A 19,983-nucleotide genomic window follows, 5' to 3' on the forward strand; every position below is an offset into this window, starting at 1 on the left:
AACTTGCCACAAAAGAAATAAACTCATATATACATATATATATATATATATATATATATCACGATACTGCGCGATGTGACGCTGACATTTTCTTTTCGTACAAAATTTTCACCGCGTTTCAAACTTTAACCGTTATACGGTCGAAAGGGTTGTCCAGCTCTGGAACCCCTGCAATTTCTACGTATAGATATTTATACATATATATATAGACATCTGTGTGTGTCGACACTATGTAAATTCCATTCTTCGTTTAACCACTCACGCGATACTTCGAAGCGAGAATCAAGGGAGGGTGAATCTAGAATCGCGTAACTATGTGACGAATTCATGAAATTATATAGGTATACACGGTACAATATCCGCGAAGTTTGAAATCACAAGTGACAATTCTGGTATTTTTCTTGCAGGTTAATTTTCACTCTGCTTATACGTGTACACTGTACGCGTATAATTAGCGTGTTCGCGAGGCTAATTTTAAGATGAAGTTCGTCGTAATTGTACGATAAAAAAAAAAAGTACGTGGCTATGTAATAAAGGTTAGATTCTGGGGGATTGAATAATCCTCGAATGAATTACAGCCCTGCTTCCGTTGTGAGATCGGTCTAGGGGCGGTAGGGTGAGAATGCAATTCCACTGCGAATGGCATATACATCAACCCTCGTTTAACGTATAATTCCGAATAACGGTATCCAAGTTTCGAAACGTGAATGAATCTGGGTTTGCAAGCGTCGTTGACTCTAACGTCGATGATAATTTAAGTTAGCTATTCCTGAGGTCGAACCATCATCGCGCGAATAAAAAAGGGACGAGGAAAATTCGCACTTGGCATCTGGATGTAACCGGTAGCGCGGACAAGGCGGGAAGAATTTTCTTCACGTCGTCAATCGCTTCGCCCTTGGGCAACTGGATATGAGAGAGAGAAAGAGAGAGAGAGAGAGAGAGAGGAAGAGAGCGATAGTCCTGAAGGGTGGACGTAACCTGGACCACCGGAGGTCTACTCCGTTTCATTTCCTAGCCCTCCATCTCGCCCTCGCAGCACCCCCACCCCCACCCTCACCCACCTCCTCCTCCCTCTATTCCCGACCCCAGGGAGCCGTTACCACGCGCCGGGCTACTCGGCTACCCTTGCAGGATAATCTACGGTCTTTTTCCCGGAGAACGCCGCGCGACGGTGTTACGGGAAAGATCTTTCCAACGGCGGAAAAGGCGAGGCGAGGCATAGAGAACCTTCCAAAACTTACGATAACTCCGCGCTAATGGCTTTGTCTTGTAGTCAGATTATTTTCGAGACCATTCTCCTTCTTCTTATTCTTCTTCTTTCCAGCGGGGATACGAAGGAGAAGAGTAAGAGGAGAGAGGAGAAAGAAGAAAAAGAAGACGAGACGCGAGGAGGGAAGGAAACCGAGCTCTAGGTATACGAGTCCGATGGAAGTTGCGGCTCTGACGACCTGAAGAGGATCTTTTATAAACCTCCGCGTTTTTCTTCACCACCATCCTCTTCTTACTCGTCTTCACGCCTGCACCGCTACCGTTACTACTTTGATACATATGCAGTAGCGAGTTCGCGTCGCGGTAATGAATCAAGAGTCATACGTGCTGTAATATTATACCGACGTCGCGTCGCGTGAAGAGAATGAAATTTTCGCACCTCGTTATTGTGCGCTTTACGAGGTGCATTTCTTGTTTTTCCCACAAATTGTGACTCATTTTCTCATAACTTCGCACATCGCTAGCAATTCTCTCCAATTTCTTTCTCCCTGACACGGCGATAAGCTTCTAAAGTGCTGCGAATTCGAAAGGGAGAACAATTATTCAAGTGGTTATCTCGAAACCTTAGAAACTTATATTTACCTTAACACCTCAAAATACCCAGTTGAAATTTTATAAGCGAGTTATCACGAGCTAATTAATTATTTGTGTATTCAAAATGGAAAATATTCATCTAACGCAAACGATTCGTAAAGAATTTTATGATCTGTATACTTGCAAAAAAGAAATTGGTGCAGTCTAAAAAAGACGTTGATTACAAAAAATCTTTACGAGTATGTTTTTTTTTTTACAAACCAATCCGATAGCTGCTTTATAGTTTTGCAGAAATGTAATTGTATGCTGCTACATATACCTAAATCGCAATTTTTTTTCCACTAGGAATAAAATTACCTTGTAATTTTCACAACTGTCACGTGGAACAGAAACGATACATTTTCATCTGTGAAATCGTTTGGATAAAGTAATGAAATTGACGTGTGTAATAATACCGATACGATATAACTTAAAATAATGAGTAGCTATATTTCGAAGCATACGTAGAAATATTGGACGGCGGTTCGCAATGGATAATAAAAAAAGATTTTAACGAACATACAATTAGTAGATATAAAGAAAGAAAAACATATGGTAATGAATATGGTTCTGTAATTATGGAATAAAAAAACGAAAAAAAAAAAAAAAAACAATAATAATACCAAATAATCAGAACGGCGTTCCGTTTACATGGTCGGAAGATTCGAGAGCATCGTGCGGAGCAACGTGGGGGTGAAATTCAGTCGGTGTTACACTGCTTTCTCGTTTTTCGAGAATTTGATATCGAGCGGTTGCCGTCGAGGGTGAAGCGAGCGAAACGCACCGGCGACCCGGACGCCCTTCGCCGACGGCGGAACGCGAGGGTCCCGCCTCAACCCTCCACCCCCGCCTCCGCCCCTCGAAGCATAATACATATGTATATGTATATAAACGCGTACATACGACGACGGCCAGGCGGCAGGCAGCCTCGAAGAGAAGAAGGAAGGCGTACGAGTCGCTAAAAATACAAGAGGGCACCCCGCTCGTTTTCCGCGAATGCTTATTTTTTTTTTATACGCATACGTATATGCCACTGTGTACATATATACATATATATGTATAGATGTGCGTGTGTTTGTGTAGCTGTAGCGCGAGTCGCGAAATACACGAAAGCGTCGAGTGGTCAGGTAGCTGAGAAAACACGCCCGCCTCACGCGTGTCCGATAAGAAAATGTTCCCTCAGGTTTTGTTCCTCAAGCGCATTGGCGTATGAATGTTCACACATGCATAATACATTAGGGTGGTCCTTAAAAAGGTCGTTTTTGAATTGCGATCGACCCACCCTCGAAATCGGCTCCGAATAATTCAAAAATAATTTCCAAATTTTTTCAGATTTTTATCTCAACTCTAGCCCGTGCCACAGAGAGGGTGGATTTTTTCATTTGAAATACATTCGTGTGTTTCGGATATTCTTTTTTAGCGTATGTTTTAACGTAAGAGTAATAATGTTCGGTAAAATCTGTAACTACGAGGTCTTAGTGGACTTTAGCGCGTTACTATTTGAGAAAAAATTCACATCACCATATCGCACAATTTATACGAACTGGACTTCTTCTGAATGGAAAGAAAAGTCAGATTTCAAAGGTATGTAAATTCGTCCAGATCGTCTGATACGATGATACGTATTTTTTCTCAGATAGTAGCACTAATTCTCACTATAACTTCGCAGTTACCGATTTTATAAAACAATATCACTCTTGCAATAAAATATATGCCAAGACCGAATGTTCGAAACACGTGTTTTAAACGGGGAAATCCACCCTCTTGGGTCACGGGTTAGAGTTGAGATAAATATCTGACAAAATTATGGAATTATTTTTGAATTATCTGGTAAAGTTTGGAGGGGAGAGAACATGCGTCGAAATTCAAAAATGACCTTTAACGTGCAGTTAAAATAGGCGACGAGTCGTTTCGCTCGATCCTTTTCCTCGCACGGCAAAGTCGTACTTTTCGGCATTGTGCACAAATCTGTCCCCTTCGAGAATTCATATTTCGTTTACGGAGGAGGAGAGCCGATATCTGCTGCTTATATCCGTTCTGCTCGAATCGCTCTCTCTGCTCCTCGACGCGTCTGGATATACATTATGCATGTAACATATCGAGGCAAGCCGAGAGGCATAGACGAGACGGTTTCGTTCGCTGCTGCCATGTTTCTTACATATTCCCGAAGAATTTCGAAAATATTTTCACCCGATCTGTATTATCGTATCATTTATTTTACATGCGCCGTGCGTGTTGATATACCGGTTGAAAAGATAGCAGATTTTTTCAAATTGGGCGAGGCTCTTAAAAGTTTCATCGTTGTAATCTATAGCGTTTGATATCGTAGTATCTGTGTGGTATTTAATTGAATTTCATTAAGAATGCCCGAAATCATGAAATTGGGTTCTATCTTTAAATTGGACAATGAGATGGAAAAGACGATTAAAAAATAATTTATTCAGCATAATTATCATCGGAATGTTGCTACAATAAAATCCGAGGATCAGAATGTGTTGTTTTATTTGAGCATATTTTTTTTTTTCTTTTTATAATTATAAACTTGCTCGCGACAGTTTCGCTGAACGATAAATTGTTTACACTCGATCACCCATTCCGTGTTTTATAACCAGCACGAAATGATGTAAATGCGACAAAATAGTTGTCAACGATTTATTGAGATGTAACATGGATTAATTGATCCTGAGGTACTGGGACAGAATTAAAATTCGTAACGTCAACTATTATACGTATATAACGAATCGTTGAAGGCTATTGCAATTCAGAGTTACACCGTCAACGATAAATGTTCACGCGAAGCGAGACATTGTGACAACTTATTTTAAAAGCGATATACGCGACACGACGCGTCGTAAAAATAAAATAATAATTATCAAGCTGGCAAAGACCGTAAAATTTTTCCTCTCCAAATATTCCGTCACGTTAAACGTTACGACGAACTTCAAGGAAAATCCTTACCGTCAAGTTCCGCAATGCCGGTGAGAATAAAAACGTTGATTTTTCCACCAGATATACATCGTAAAGTTAAAACACCCCCGCTGCATGATAAATATCAGCGGGTTCAGTCTCATTCCTCCTCAGGAATAGACGCACATACAACAGTTTGACGAGCCGCGATCCCCCGGCGCGTTTCAGGCACGTGGATAATATAACCACTTGTTCCATGGTCCATTTCTCCCTCCCTCCCTCCCTTCCTCCCACTTCTACTCTCTATCTCTCTCTCTCTCTCTCTGCTCGCTGTACGGCGGGAGCAGCAGTGAATGATTGAAATGATTTGCCGAGTCTTTTTTCATCTCCTTCCAGCCTCTTCCTCGCGTGAATTCGCATAGGTTAAAGATAAAGAGGCCGCCTCGCTCCTTCGGTGGGTGGAGGAAGATATCGTTCGCGGGGAGGCGGCTGTCCCGAAGCCGGCGTGATGCCGGGGCTGCAGGAAAGGGGGCTGTAACCCCCGGCTGTAACGCCGCTCGTAAAAACACCGTAAACTCGACAGCAACAGGTCTCGTGGCTGGCTGCCGCAGACTGGCGACCCCCTCAAATATCATATTCGTCCGAGAGCGGGGCCCCGGTTAGTCGAGCGACGCTGTTGCTGTTTAATACTCGGCCCGATTTGGAATTGGCCTGCGTTGAGATCGGGAGGTCCGATCTTGTGCCCCCCAATTCCAAAAATCGTTTTTCGCGGATAGGGGCAAAGATGTAAAAATATTAATACCTAAATAGACGGGACACAATATCGAACTTTCAAAGAAGCTGAGTTTTTATTCGTTATAGAATTTAACAAACGTCAAAGGTCGAAGTGCGAAAGTGAATAGATACAAAGGTCAGAGTATAGAACGCGAAAATGCAAAATCGTCGATATTATAATTCGTCTCGACAACACAGAATCGTATACAAATTCTAGATCATGGTTTTCTGCATTTTCGGTTTTATATACTTGGACTTTATACACTTTGATAACCCATGGCAACGGATTAGATTTTCGCGTCTTTGAATATTCGATATTTCAGTTCTCCTATCATTCGGCCATTCTAGTTATTTACCACCACCTTTTTTTTTGCAATTGTTTGTGAACGACGACTGAAGTCTCCGTTATTCTTTACACCATCACGATCCGTGTGAGAGTAGGAAAAAAATCCACGTACCGGCAGACGATTGGTTTGGGTTTATTTAATGTGTCTGTACAAATTGAGTTCAATGTTTATGTACATGCATTTGCATCTAACCGCTACATGCATGGTTGTAAAGGCTCTGGTTGAATTCTTGTCCAATTAATATTCCTATTGAATATTTCGTAACTGCTGATATTATCGCATGTTGCTGTGTTTTGTTTTCCATACACATGATCGTGTTGGAAGTATAGTAACGTTGTCGTAACAAAGATTTATGATAAGGAAAAATCGTTATTTCGCGACTTTGGAATTGCTTGAAGTAATTTAGTGAACCGTGATAAAACAAGACGTACTCATATTTTGAAATCTTGGTTCCTTCAGTAATTGTAAAAATAAGAAAATGGTGCATGTTTTTCCAATGTTTCGTTACGATAACGTTACAAACTACAATCTCGTCACATTCGTAACGTCGACGACTTGTAACGGTGAAATCGTTACACACATGCGTTATGCCGTTAGGCACTAATTTAATCTCACACGGTCGAAAGCGATTTTAAGCCCGTTACTGATAGCTTGAGTTTTATGACGAGAATGTTAATGCGACGATGAATTTTCATAAAAAAAATAGTTGTTTCGCAATTTTGTTACCGTCTGTAATTCTTTAAGCCGTGATACTAATGATATTTTCCAAACTCAATTGCAACTTCAACGTTATTCCATATATCATAAAGTTCCGAAATATGCGGTATTTTTTATTTATTTTTTTATTGTTTTCTTATTTTACCTACCGTAAGTAATCACGATGACATTTGCTATAAATAGCACATGAGAATTGCGAAAATTTTTCTGTTCAAGTCAATTTTATCTTTATAATACGAATCGTTTCCTCGCCCAAAAAGCAGCATCAAGTTTTCTTCCTCGGTATGAGAGAAAGCAACAGCCCTTCATTTTCGTCATTACATACACAAATTCGTCGTCTATTTTTCTCAATAAAGGCAATTTCAAAAATATCCCCATTACGATTACAGAGATTTATAAGAACAGAATGCAAACCTCGATCCGCGGTGTGAAAAAGTGTAAGTTTTCACGACTCGCGACAGTGCTAAGGAATATTACGTCGCGTCTGACGCCTGTCAACTTTCGTATTTGCCGTTGTCGAAGAAATGGCCCAGGTATAAAGCGTGTGAGTCTCACGCAACAAGAGCTCGACTCGCAAGTCTGCGAGCTGATCAAAGTTGGCGGATCGTCGGGGGTTGACTGGTTCTGTGCGGGGGATGGGGGGGGATGGGGGGGTTTGACAGGTGAATGGCGGGCCACCCTGGGGATATTCCTCACTCCTGCTTAACGTCAAACGTGAATTGTGATATCGTTTCGATAACTTTGATGTTGTTACGTCTGATCGCTAAGTAGAATTTAGATCTAGCCGTTTATCGTTTGCCAGCCTAGGTGACTGTGACCCCTAGGAGGTTCGGTCTCCCCCCCCCTCCGCCCCCCTCTCCCCCCACCCTTCGCCGACCCCATTTTTACCCGAAAAATAATAAAGCTTATCCCTTTGAATCCGCGGATACAAATTGACGATAGGTTATACAATTTGAATCCGCCAATGTTGGGGACTTCGAATCGCGTTTGTCCTCACAGAATAATTATTGACGACGATCGTTTCAAATATCAATAAAATCGAAACTTAATATTATTTGTATAATGAGGAAGAATTAAATCGAGATTTTTTTTTGTCATCCGCAGCTGCTTTATTAGGAGGATTATTCTACGCTTGTACGTGAATAAAATTGAAATAAACATAATATTTATATGAGAAAACGACCTTCGATCTTAGGTTACCAAGAATTTATTCAACGCAAACCGGAACAAGGTATAAGGCAGAAAATTTTGTCGAATACTTTGAAACAGTTTTTCATTTCAACGATTTGTATAAAATAACGTTTTCAAAATATTTAAAATTTTCCAAAATACTACCAACATCCAATGATTCACATTTGATAAAAAAAAAAAAAAAAAAACTTTTTCCACTGCAAAATTATTCCCGATTAATATCGACAGTCCATGAATTATGATCGCATCAGGTATGTGTTTAGATATATTCATGATACCAATTTAATTGACGTACGAAACTCATTGATCAAAGAACAGAATGTATATATATAAGTACACACAGGTATATACCCATGAATTCCTAGAAGGAGAATAAAAATTAGACGCTGTCACCGCGGGACCAAAGCAATAAGCAGAACGATAAAACGACTCCAAAAAAAAAAAAAAAAACCGGTGAACGTAGGTAGATATGCATAGAGTCCCTAGATATACATTTCCGTTCAGTTTTTATACAGCCTCGGAGTAGAAACAAAAAGTAAAAGAAAAAAAGAGAAAGAGAGAAAAAGGGAGAGAGAGAGAGAAAAGAAGAAGAAAAATATCAAAGATCGAATATCTCGCAGGCTCGGCTCGGATGGAGCGAGAAGAGATCGTAGAAAGACAAGGCAAGACGAAATTCCCACCAGAGCCTCTCACTCTCCTCGCGTTCCTCGTGCCGTTTTTTTCCACTAAATCAAGTTTGATCCGACAGGAATCGTTGCCTGGTTTTCTACCTGTTTGCGTGTGTGCGTGCTTGTATTATATACTTTTCGGCCGTCTCGACGCGAGGCGACGCGACGCGACAAACGTCTCGGTGTCCCGCATCTGTCTTCTCAAGCGGCTGCAGGTATCCGGCCGAATGGTTCTACGCAAGGTGGGCACACACTCTCACCGTATAAACCTAATGCAAATACCTCCCGAACCTATCCCTACGATACATTATCGCGTTTCTTTACGAAAGAATCACATAAAAGCGGAATCGCGACATCGTCGAATTTTTAACGGTGTGAATTTTTTTGTTTTTGTACTATATCGGCAGAGTGTAAATGTCACGTAACGCGCATTAATTCGACATTTTTTAAAATGTAAAAAAAGACGAGAAACTTTTGTCTCTTGGGGTTGATTTCATTTTGCAAATCTCTATTTATTTCTCGAATCACGGGTGTGTTAATATCATACGTAGCCTACGGATCTCAGGAGTTGCCAAATTTCTCAGAATTCGTTGTTATTACTAACCGCCTGCATGTGCGTATAAATAATAAGGCGCGAAAGAATTAAGAACAGATATGCGATATCTTTCTTACAAGAGAGACTGCATCTGGATATTATCGATAGGGGAAGAAGACCTTTTTATTTATACCCTATATGATATATAATATCTGTATAAAGATAACGAGTAATGAAGAAAACAAGAATTCACTCGCGTGTTAGAGAAACTTGAAATCGCCCGGAGGGATTGTACTGCTGTGGCATACCTTGTAACCGAGCAGTAGATTAAACGTACTCGCTCAAACGTGAGAGTAAAAGAGAAGTGCACAGCTATATGTGTATTATAAAAAATTCTAATCCTTAGAATATTATAACGACAGCGCGCAGGTTCGAGCCATTTATTTTGTACGCACGTAATTCCTACCGATATATGGTATCCGGACCCCGCGCGGTAAGCGATGCTGGTCCTTGAATTCTCTTCGTTTTATATCTTCGAGTGACTCTGCGCTTGAATTTCAAATGCACGTGAAGCCAAGATCAGCTCGGTTATCCGTACGGTAAATGTATGTACATCATCGCCACCGCGTTACCGTAAATTTTTATTTATATACACGTAACAGATACCAGAGGTGAGGGCATAACGAATTTTTCAAGTTCTACGCAGAGTAATTCGGTCGGTTAACGATGGTCGGAAAGAGATAGAAAATAATTGTATGTTGCATCACGAGTGCGGAAAGTGGACGATTTCCGACGTGTATGTGAAGTTTGCAACATTTGCAGTTTGCAGTCGGATATCGTCAAACCGAACGGTGTGACACAAGCTAGTTTTTCCAACACCCGTGAGGGGAAGTTTGATTCTAGAAACAAACGAATGTCGTATAACGATTTAAATGAAATAGATCGAACGTAATCAAGAAGTCCAGAGGCACGGTCTCAGCTTCACGAAACCTAACCTAAGCGCGCAAATTTAGATTTAACTCACAATCGGCACAACGACGTCACTAGCCGCGGGTGACGTCCATGCGTAAAATGAGTCGATCGTCAAGTGCGCGTGCGCAAGAACGTCCTGGTGTGTAAAGTTGAGAATTTCAGCTGAACGCATGCGCCAGTGTAGTTTTGCCCCACTGTTCGGAAATGGATCACTTTACTCAGGGTCCACAGGCTTCGAGAATTTTACAACTTTAAAAATAATATTGAAAAGAATCCGGCCAAAGTTGACAAAGTAAAATCGCGTGTAGGTACTTATCGAAACAACGAGTGTGTAAATTTATTCAACTGCACACTGCGTGATAGAAATAAAATAATGATATGCGTAAAATATAATCGTATAATAATCTCGTAACGCAGCAGACACAGACCATGCACGAAGGCAGGGACGGTGATGAAGGAACGAAATATGGTGGGCAATGGTCGTCGGTGGTGTGTGTATATATATATGTATATATATACCTATCCATATATATATCCATAGCATCCTTGATAATTCAAAATTTCATTAAAATTCATGAGGCATTGGCAACAGCGAACGAACGCCAGGCGCCTCTTCTCCTCGTTCTTCGGCTATAGCCATGCCTTATATATACATATATATACACGACGAACGGATAAGTTAGCAAGAAGAAGAAGAAGAAGAAGAAGCGGAGCGAGCGCGAGCCAAGATATGAATAATATAGAGGAAGTTCTAATTGCTTGGCCCGGAACTTGAAGGAAGAAAGTTTTGCGCACGCCTAGCCAGCAGGTATTTAGCTTTGTGTAGAGGAGAGAGCATAGTGCTCCTCTACCAGACTCAACTTCTGAAACAAAAGTTGCGCAGATGCGCTTGTTCACGTCGCGTTGGTATAATAATATCTGCACAGATATTCCCGAGGAGCAAACGGAATGCGAGATTGAAATTCGTAGGAGGAAGAATCATTGTTACAGAACTTTTGAACCGTTTCATATATTCGGAAAATCGTGATACCGTAAAACCCAACAATTACAAATTCTTTAAGCTCAACCCATTAAAAACTTTTACTTATAATTTCCGTTGCACGAGAGATGCATGTATGCAAAACACGTATTTTGACACATACAGATCTACAACGATATTATACGTGGTTTTATTGTACGGGATAAAGATGTCTAGTGTCAATGACGTATAAAATTCTAGACGAAAATAGACATTTTCTCAGGACTCATTTCAACCTAACTTTAATAACAAAATCGTCGAAATTAGACGTCAGATATCTCCATCGTAAGTTAAAATAGTCCAATTTTTCTTTCAGCTCAATTTTCCTCAAACTCCATTACCAAATATACCAATAAAGATTAGGATTAGCTATTCTTTCTCAACGTGAAAGTAGAAACATCAATCCGCTCAACATCAATTTATCAATTCTTTAAATTTTTTCAAAAACCATATTTCTCGTCACTTATACTTTTTTCACACCAACATCCGTCGTGCCTCACGGAGTGTAATTTTCTACATTTCAAAGAATCGTACACCAGTGAGTAAGAAAATACAAAAATTCGAGGAAACATGCCCGAATTTCCTACAATTTCCCAGTTTCTCCAAACACGCGCAAATTCCCTGACAATTCCCGATTTTCCAACTTTCCCCGACAGCTAGACACTCTGGAAAGTAAAAAACAATCACAAACCCAGGAACGGTGCAGATGTTCTAAAGATTTTGAGATAATTAGTCACTGAACTATCCGAAATAATAGTACGTAGATTTGATAGGCGAATAAGTTGGGAAAAGAGCGTCATCTTTGTCGTCATCGTTGTTTTTGCTTGCTCGCTCCGGGCTCTGCAGCAGGCGAAACGTAAAACGTTCTCCCGCGCGAAGCCTAATGACCTGTAAGATGAGGTTCTCTGCGCTCCATGCAATTTACATACAATTAGCATACGATTAGTGCAATCGGTTAGCTCGAAAATAACTTGAGCGAATTATTTGTCCCTGTCCCCAAAGTTTCGACGAAAGTAGAAAGAATCGTGTTACAACTGTACAAGAAAACAGATACCTAAAAATTCTCTGATTCTAAAATCTAATACCAAGGTAATAATTAACTTGTTGATATATAAATTTTTTCCCCTTTTCGGCATCACGCGTTTCTCCCTGATATCCGCGGCTCTATCACCTGAGCGCAAGGAAGGAAAGCCGCTACAGCGTCTCGGCGAAGTTCGCATCTGCATATCAAAAACTTTGCTCTCTGCGGGTAGAAAGACGACAGCCATGTTCGCTTAATATCGCAAGAGCGAACGACGAGAATTACGCTTTTCAGCGTTTCAGGACTCAGCCGTCTGCGCGTGCAGATTATGAGATATCTCCTCTTATGCTTTGGAGAGTGCAGCTGTACCGCAAGAACGTTTAAAGGGAGTTCAAGAGACGCGAGGAGTGTGAAAAATGTTGTTAGAAGACGATCACTCGACCCTCGAAAAACATAAAAGGGCCGTTGTCGAGAGGATGGTCCGAAATTCGGACAAATCGGAGTCTTAGGAACCGTCTAAGAACAGCCTCGCTTTGCTTCGATTGAAACGAAGAAGCAGAAGAAGAAAAGGAGAACACAGATCGAGTCATGCAGCGAAGCGTGCGAGTGCGGGGCGAGCGAGCTCTCATTTTACGAGGTTATTTTACGGTATTTTTATGATATAACATACCTAGTTTCTCGAGTTTATAGGTTTGTGAGATTTTATCGTAGTAGGTAACGTATGGTTTGTTAAATCGTCCCCTTCTATTCCCGCCTTACGTAGATACACCCACACGCCACCCTATCCGTACATTCATCCCGAGTTGATTCTTTCACGTTCACCGGAACGCGATATTTTATACCTACATGTGTAAATGTTTCCCAGTTTGTTGCGTCTATCGGGGTAAAATTTTCACAGAAATCACCGCGTCGGATGGTTTCTTCTCTTCCTTGTGCTTCTTCATTCCATTTCGCGCCAAACGACACGACGGTAAATCGCATTTAATTTTCTGTTCTGATATTTAATTCTTTCGAATTGAAAAATCGTAATACATCGCACAGCGTTAGTAATTCACCTCCATTTAAATATTCGTATCCATACATCATTTGTCGTAGGAGAGAAATTCTTACAGTGTATATACATATACAGGTATATATAAACAACGAGAAATCGTTGAGCCTTGATTCACTCATAATTGCAGTCCGTTATACCTAGTGCGGCAGAGAAACGCGAGGCGCAATCTCCAGAAGGCGGCGGACAACGATCCTCTGCAATTACCTACTGCAGCAGTGCAACAGCCGCCCCTTATACAGTCGATGCACCTAACGAGCGTCGAGTTGCCGGCTACATTGCCGAGATTCGACTATAGCGGGTGCGTGTAAGTGGACGGGCAGTAAACTCGAACGAGTGACTCACGGTCGTTGTTTTAGAATTTGTCCAGATTTTTAGTGTTTAAACTGGCGATTGAAAATAGGTTGCATAAGATATTGAGAAGCGGAGGGAAATGCAAAAAACCGAAAAGCGAACTCTTGTTTTGAATTTTATCAGGGAGAATATTATACAAATTCAAAATTCGTGATTATGGGGGATTGACGAAGGAAAATTTTCGCCGATTTTCGGCATGGATAGAATTTTTTATTAAAAACAATTTGTCTTGCGACGTTTCGGCCGAGCCCTGCCGACCATTATTAGACTGCTATTAACAAAAGAAAACAAAAATTGTTCGACATGAAATTTCTTTTCTTGTTTACGCTGTCTTATAATTAACTTATATCGTTCCTACGTCAAGATTCGGACGCGTGTTTAGAATAAATACAATTTAAGAAGAATACAAGTATAATCTTATAATTATAGAGATAGCATTAACAAGAAAAGAGCTGCCCTGTCAAACAAGTTTTCGTTTTCTTTTGTTAATAGCAGCCTGACGATGGTCGGCTGGGCCGGGCCGAAAGGTTACAAGACAAATTATTTGGAATAAAAAAATTCTCTCACGACAAAAATCGACGAAAATTCCCCTTCGTCGAGTACATTACAGGCACGGTAGGTACGTATACGGATTTATGCCGACACGCTGCTCCGAGAATGCGGCCCTGGGCATGCAGATGGGGGTCCATTCAAGGTGAACCGCCTTCCGCGAGTGCTCGGATCGAGTCTGGTATAATTCCGACCCGAGCTAACAAGGGATTTCTATTTAAATACGCGCGCCGTTGATACATCGAGAGTTGACCGAGGCGAAGGGAAAAAGCATCGAGGAATTATTGTCACACGCCTGCGTTTCTCGATACGCGTAAATCGGGTCCTAATATTCTGATACCAAATGTGTGGAAGAAGCTCGTCGTGCAATGCGCAAGTACGAATAAGGTAGAATATATATATATATATATATATATGTGTGTGTGTATATGCATATCAGGTATACGATACACCTATGCTGTACGGATATTTCCCTCAAAGTGTGTTTGAACGAGATAAGAATATAACTCGTGCCCGTGTTTGTAATATTTTTTCCTGCACGGTGGGATGCTTCGTCACTATACGTATACACACCTATTACACACCGATTACACGTACCTGCTGTATAACTATTACAATGCCGCTCGATGCGTAATACGTGGCTGCAAAAGGTGTTTGACAAGAGATAAGATAGGGTCGTGTTATATGTGTTTGTCATGGGCTTCCAATATTTTTCGACAGGTAGCTTCTATAAATTCTTGACAAAATATACGCACGGCGTAAGCCGAATTTTTAACGAAGGTATTCAACTCCGCAAACGTTATTTTTCATTCGCAATAGATGCGAATTCAACAGGGCCAAGTTGGAGGTGAAAAATCATTTCTCGAACAAGTCTGCCTTCTTACGGACTCCACGGCCCCGTCAAGTACGACTTCGTTGACGGAAAAGTTTGATTTTCAATTCGGAATTAGAGAAATGGAAAACGGAAAACGGAGGGTAGCTTTGAGCTACGGTTGGAAAGTCGCCGCGCGAGAGGGAACGAATGTTTTAGAATGATTGTTTCTGGTTCCTGCGGGGTGGATGTCTAATATTATACGTTATACAGGGCGCAGGAGAACAAAGGCCTGCAGGGAGCGCGTATTGTGCTGTCAAGTTGACGTGACGTTTACCGCTGGGCACGTTAATAGAATTATTCCTGCTGATTCCGCTGCCGCTGGCTTGTTCTAATAAACGTGATATCCATTTCGTCGAGGTACCGCATCGAGAAAACTGTACCGGATGCTTCCGTGCCGTTGCCCGCAACTGTCTTGTACGCAGACTACAGGGTGTCTCGGAAAAAAAAATTACAATTTTCCACCGTGACACCAGCTGAAAAGCTTGTTTGGGTTAAAACAAAGATTCTGTGAAAAGATTTTTCGATTTTTCACTTCTTGTCACATTTTTCCGAATATATGAAGAAACGCGATGAAGCACTTCAATTACTATTTCTTTCCCGACATTTATAATCTACCCAAAGATCACGATCCGTAATACAACAATGTAAATCGTAAAAGTTCATACTGAATTATAACTATTTTATGAGATTGAATTGCTAATGAAAAAGTTGTCAGATACACTTCTCGAGCATCAACCGAAGACTTGATATTACAAGTGTGGGTCTCCTTTGTGACGTAAATTGATATAATGATTGATCTGAGCAATAGAAAAAAAAAACGTTCTCACGTTTCTTCATAAATTTGAAAAAAGTACGCAAGTGGAAAATCAACTAATCGCGATCTTCCACATAACGTGAAACGCTCATCTGTTGACAGAATATTTTTTTCAACTTGAACAATCTTTTTAGGGGGTGCCATGTAGAAAAATCGCAAATTATTTTTTTCTTACACAGCCTGAATTTTGTATCTGAATTACAATATCAATCCTCAGAAATTTCTCCGCCCCGTTAACGTCGGAAAACGCGGATTTCATCGTCGAAAAAAAGAACTAATTTCATGCAATTTGTTGAATCCTATTTTCTGCAGTGTTCGCACTGCTGATACGTTTTGTTAATAACAGTTGTTAAGCATTCGCGCCCTCCAGATATAAATGTGGGGCAAAGATGGCCAACAATTTAATATAGGATCGTTACAAAGAGTGAAATTACCCGTTTTGCCCCCCTTTCTGATCTAATAGTCGTCACTGATAAAAGACCTTTCACGTGTCAAAGGAAGAGTAAGGTTGCCGCGTCGATCGATATTATTGTGAAAACAGTCTAGTTTCTGATTTCTATCTACAGGCACGTTCGCCAGTAAAAGCATTTTCATTGCTCAATTTATTTGTGCCTGTTGGATAATTTCCTTACGCTCAACGAACCCGTTATTTTATTCCGTAACGCAAAATCGTTACAGTATAATATATAACATGTATATATGCAGTCTTGGCAGAAAGGAACGTGCGGTATCGCAATTAAAAATCTATACACCCACCGCGTACGAGATCTGGCAAAAATCCAAGAATCCAAGAATACGAGAATAGCGCAGGATCTGATATAGAAAATAGTAATTCGCCGAGATATTTCGATGTGCTCGTTCGCGATGATCATACCAAAGCGAGAAGAGGTCGGAATCTTACGGGCAATGGAGCCAATGAAATCGGTTGGATGGGGGTAAAAAAGTATAACGGCCACACAAGGCTATTCAAGGGTCACAATATCCAATTTTCAGACTTGAAAATCTAATTCGTAAAATTTCAACAAGATGTGCAGACAGTAGAAATATATATTGTATACCTAACAATAAGATCGAAACTCACGTTTTTCGGATTCTGTATTTTGGCTCTCTGTGTTATACTTTCAACTTTTCTACAGTTTGTCTTTTCCACACACTTCACTTCGATTTCCATAATTTGAAATTCGACTAGTTAGATTCTCTCGACTCCGAAAATTCTACTTTCCGACCCGCCGTCCCTGACTTTTCTCCGAAGATCGTTGGTTTTGGGACTTGATTTCTGAGACGCGCGTCCCGTCGATACGACCCTGGGTCCCAACCTTCGACGGCAGACGAGGCGAAATGTACGCCGAGAGAATTTGCTGCGCATAGTTGGCATTCCCGCGACGCTCCGAGTTCGAGTCGCTGGTCGGCCATGGCATCCGTCGGCCGAGGGTTTCTCTCGCTTCAACAATACACCGCGTAAAACGCGATTTCGTACCCTTTCTCTTCGCGATAAATTATCATTCTTACGCAGGCTGCCGCCGACTCTTCCCACTTTTCGATACTTTAGAGGGCACCGCGTGAATTCCATTTAGCAGACGACTGAATTTAACAAGGTTACCCCTGATTTGAATTGATAAATTTCACGAGTTAGTTGTAAATTTTAGGTTTGTCAAAACTCTTCAAAAGTCTATGAATTTTTTAGGCGAATAAAAGATCCTCGGCTATTTCAAATTTTACAGGTTAATTTTCAGGTAGTAGAGTGGTTATCTAAATTGATACATACCGACGTCAAGAGTCAATTGTTGCGACTCTAAAGCCATGTATAATTTGGCAAATAGTTATATTTTTTCCATACCCTTCGATTATCAGCACCGATGCTGCAACCGTCCTATTGAATTTAAATATGCATCAGCATGATCGACGCTGTCGCAATTTGGATCGCGTTAACGGGGTAATAAATTCTATTTGAATTGATTACCGGTCGTTGATGATAGAGCTATACGTAATGCATAATAGACGCGTTAAAGGAAGCCACGATCCGTCGTTGTCCTTGATTGTGTAACAATGCGACGGCACGAGACTGTAATAAACAAAACTGAACAACAGGCGCGATAGTGATAATGGTAACGTAACAAAGAGCAACAAAGAAAAAGAAAATACGAAACTGACCATGTAAACAACAGCCAATATGCAAACCGACGGTGTTTTTTCAGTAATAATAGTTTCGCCTCGCGGTCTCAAATATTTGTGGCCTTTGCAACGTTTATAAATAATAATACTCGATACGGATTATATGATTTGAGAACAGGTCAATTCGACTGGTTGTTGAACCGAGCAAGATTAATGACTCGTTTTCTAGACAAATTTTAGTTGAGGAAGGCGAGAGGCGTACCCAATAAACGGCACTTCAGCTCGCGGTGTTGTTTCAAATTAATTACTCTTCAATTAGGTACAGTAACTAACACCGCCACGGATATCTTTATAAGTTCATTGCTCATCGTCAACGTCTAATTGACAAACGGGTCAACGTCGAGCAGCAGGTATGGGATTAGAGTGAATCAGGTTTGAAATTCAGTTTAGATTGTTTCCTGCAATCTCAGCGCTCTTTCTTAATCTGTTTTATAATCCATGGTTTTTAAGAGGACGTCGAATTTCCGTAAAATACCGCGGATCGTATTTTTACAGTTCTCACTTTTTCTGAACGAGAAAATCCCTTCAAATTTTGGCAAATCATTTGGCTCGAAAGAGTACAAGGAATCAACGAAATCACCGAACATGTGCTTGCAACAGATTCTCGCTCACTTTGAGGCGGTTGCGGGATTCTTGAATCCCACGTTTTTCGTATTTTTACATAAATTTTTCGAGTCAACCCACAAGCACAATTGGAAACAGTTGTAAGCGTATAATTTCCCAAAGTTTGAAACGATTTAGTTACTCCGGAGAGAAAGGACTTGTAGTTAAAATACGATTCGGTCACTCCGTCGGCACTCCGACATCCCCTTACAATTAAATTATAACTACGGGTTCCGGACTGGACCAGAAATCATCGCCTCCTGACTCGTCCCTCGAATACCGTGATATTATACACAAAAGTATTACAGTGTTGGCGATGGTTGAACGCGCGACCCGTGGCGTGAAAATATATATATTTTTAGACCAGAAACCGTGGCAACGTCGGCGCGGCGCGGAGAAGAAAAGAGAAGAGAAGAGAAGATGAGAGAAGAGGAGAGAAGAGGAGAGACTCGAAGTAGTACATGACCGAACGAGGCCTCCTTTTTCACGTGAATTTCGGCACCGCCCGCTGTCAGGAGAGTAGAATGTAGAAAAGGTAAGGGCGAGGTATCCAGGGCCCGAAAATGAATAGGACCCTAAACGCCGTGACAATGGTGGAAATTTAGGGGCTGTATTTCCCTTGGCTGGCAGCGTGCGCAAAGCGCGCAAGGTGTTTTTCTCACATTCTTCACCGAGCCAGAAGCGGAAAGGACGCGGTCAGACAGACGGCTGCCGACGAACCAACCCAACCAACCAAAGAACCGCGGAGCTCTTCGGCGGAACGGGGGAAGAAAAAGGGTTTTGTTTATCTTCGAGTAAATCAAGTGTCGGTGCGTTCGTCCGAGCTCACGGACGCTCTAAACTCCGCATCTAAATCGTATCTTCGCAGATTACAGAGTTCATCGAAAAATCTCGGAAAAATTATCAAAAAAAGAATTTAAAAAAAAAAAAAAAAAAAAACGAACCTCTTGTAATACGCTTATTTATCGTATTTTAAAATATTGCGAAACGGATCAATGGCTCAACTAACGCAAGAGGTACGGTTTCGGAATGGTCTGCATTTGCTTTCTCTCTTCGTATCGTCTCCGCTCATTATCGGCGTGGACGAGTTTATCGTAATCGAAAAAAATCCATCGCCGACGGCGAACGATGATCGGTTATACGGGGTTCACGGATCCCTAATTCGAATCTATCCTCGCCCCATGAGAACCCTGATTATATTAAGTACGCGGGAAAACGGTCTGCTTAACATAGCGTTTATCTGCTCTTCTCCATTTTAGTGCTTTTTCACTGCCTCGTCAGCCATTGCCCATAAACTCTGTGGTGGAGCGGCGCAGTTCAGTTCTATCCCCGGTTTCTGTGTAGGCGTGTACAGATTTACACACCGGCATTCGTCCCACATGCATGAGTAGCTCTGCATCGCGCCGAGCGTGATACACACCACGACGCGACGTCCCGCGCACGTTCATATACGTAAGTACATACATGTGCACACATGCGTACGTATACGTATGCACACGGAGCGCCGCGTCGCTCTCTCGGTTGGGAATACAGCGGGCCCCCCAATACCAATTCGAAACTCGTAAACATAATTT

General features: G+C 41.3%; 1 protein-coding gene across 9 annotated transcripts in view; it reads right to left on the reverse strand.

Annotated features, from left to right (window-relative positions):
- Positions 1 to 19,983, reverse strand: part of LOC124178829 (homeobox protein extradenticle) — a 61,008-nt gene that overhangs the window by 37,180 nt on the left and 3,845 nt on the right. The gene's annotated exons all lie outside the window — the stretch shown is intronic.

The sequence above is a fragment of the Neodiprion fabricii genome, chromosome 3 (genome assembly GCF_021155785.1).
Source record: "Neodiprion fabricii isolate iyNeoFabr1 chromosome 3, iyNeoFabr1.1, whole genome shotgun sequence".
In the NCBI taxonomy this organism is placed as follows: domain Eukaryota; kingdom Metazoa; phylum Arthropoda; class Insecta; order Hymenoptera; family Diprionidae; genus Neodiprion; species Neodiprion fabricii.